We start from the raw sequence: 2,390 nt of genomic DNA, 5'->3' as shown, positions 1-2,390 counted from the left end.
CCTAGCATGTGCCAGGCACTCCACAGTCCGTACCTGATTCTGTTATCCCCATTTTACAGACGGGGACGTCAGAAAGGCGAGGTGCTTGCCCAAGTGCCTGTAGGTTGTAAGTGAGTGAGGGGGTTGGGAAGGCAGGTCTAGATTATTCTGAGCCCCGTGGCCTTTCCTCTCCTTAGCTGATCACTAGCTCGTGACCTCTTTGCTTTCACCGGGTCATTTGCAATGGCTTTCTGACCGGCCTCCCACTCCAGGCATTGTCACTGCTATCCCTGTCACACCACTGCCAGGCGAAGATTCCTGAAGCAGAGCTGGGATCGCTATTGTGTGCTTCTGCTCAGAGCCTTCCATGATGATTTCCCTTTGCCCACTGAAGGCAATTGTCTTAGCCTGGCATTTAAGGCTTTCTCTCCAGCCTCCTCTTCCACTAGCTGCCTGCAGTCCACTCCGCTCAACCAGACTCAGGGGCTGCCTTGTCCCACTGCCCCCACACCTCTGAGAGCCCTTCAGCTCCCGCACACCCGCCTCAGTCACCTGTTCCCTTCTAGCACTCACCTCCCAGGACTCTCGTTCTGTTTTCAATGTTCTTGTTTATGGCCATGTCTTCTATCCCCTCTCACACTGTGTCCACTCTCAAAGGCAGTGTCAGGAAAGGCCTGAGAAGGACTTTTCCTGGGGAGAGTTCTTGGGAACACTGTGAAGGAGGTGGGACAGGGCAGGGAGAGTTGAACTGCTATTGCAGACGCGTCTCAGCTGATCCCCTGGGGAGCTCTGGAGCTGGGCTGGCGCTTCAGCTGTGGTAGTGAGAGGTGTTTCACCCTAGGGGTGAGATTCAGGCTGCCTCTAGCAAGAGGAAGTGACCTTGGGTGGGGCCACTTCTCCCACAGAGGGCAGTTCCCAGAGAGGCGTTCACTCCCTCACGCATGAGCCTTCAGTGCTCACCTCCCCTGGCAGCTGGAGGATCTGGTGTCAGGCCTGCAGGGAGGTCACCCCAGGGGCCTCGGCACCTTATTCATCTGTCAGAGGCACTTGGGGAACATACAGTAAAGGCCCCACCCTGGCGGCTTCTGCCCGTGGACCCCTCCCAGGTCAGAAGCTGGCAAACCTGTTCTGTAAAAGGCCAGATGGTTTGAGGCTCTGCAGGCCACATGCTCAAGGGTGCTACGACTCAACTCTGCTGTTTTTAGCACCAAAGCAGCCACAGACCATATATCAGCGAATGAGCATGGCGGTGTGCTAGTGCTTGCTCCTGTCCCAGGTGCTCCTGAGGGACAGCCAGGTTTAGGAGCCACTGTCTTTCACCAGGAAGGAAGTGTGGGAGAGAGGAGAGAAGAGGATGTGCAGGGACTAGTCCCAGATTAAGTACATTTCTCATTCTGAAGGCAGGTTTTTTTAAAAAAATATATTTTTTATTGATTTTTTTACAGAGAGGAAGGGAAAGGGATAGAGAGTTAGAAACATTGATGAGAGAGAAACATCGAAGAGAGAGAAACATTGATCAGCTGCCTCCTGCATACCTCCTACTGGGGCTGTGCCCGCAACCAAGGTACATGCCCTTGACCGGAATCGAACCCGGGACCCTTCAGTCTGCAGGCTGATGCTCTATCCACTGAGCCAAACCGGCTAGGGATGAAGGCAGTTTTTTTGTGTGTTTTTTTTCAAATATATTTTATTGATTTTTTACAGAGAGGAAGGGAGAGGGATAGAGAGTGAGAAACATCGATGAGAGAGAAACATCGATCAGCTGCCTCCTGCAAACCTCCCACTGAGGATGTGCCCGCAACCAAGGTACATACCCCTGACCGGAATCGAACCTGGGACCTTTCAGTTCGCAGGCCAACGCTCTATCCACTGAGTCAAACCGGTCAGGGCGGAAGGCAGTTTTTAAGGGTATTCAAGTCTGACTGGTAACATTGGGTTATGAAGGCATTCGATATTTTATTATGCAAATCATGCTCTTGTCTTGAGTGGGATTTGGGAAGAAGACAGTATCCTGGCATCACCAGGAGCTCTCCCTGCCTCGGCCCCCAGGAATGTTGGGATCCTCCTGTCCCTTCATCACAGGTCCCTTTTGACTCAGAGGTTCCAGGGCAGCTGCTGTGGCCTGGGGTGCTTTCCCTGCTGGCCCTCCACACTTGCAAGGATGGGGAGCTTCTGCCAGGAGGCGTGAGGGATCATCAGTCTCCCTGTACCTCGCTGAGCTCCGCTCACCTTTCCTTAACCCTCGCTCACCAACCCTCGCTCACCGCCAGGGGCTGTAAGGCCCAAGCTGGAGTCTTCAAAAGTCACCACCTTTGGTTGGTTTGGGTCTGGCAGCTGATGAATAGGTTGCTGTTACGATGTTTACTCTTCTGAATCAGGTATTCCTTTGTAGCGACAGAGCCTTCTAGTCA

Source organism: Myotis davidii, unplaced genomic scaffold (assembly GCF_000327345.1).
Source record: "Myotis davidii unplaced genomic scaffold, ASM32734v1 scaffold497, whole genome shotgun sequence".
Taxonomy (NCBI): domain Eukaryota; kingdom Metazoa; phylum Chordata; class Mammalia; order Chiroptera; family Vespertilionidae; genus Myotis; species Myotis davidii.
This window is presented reverse-complemented; position numbering follows the sequence as displayed.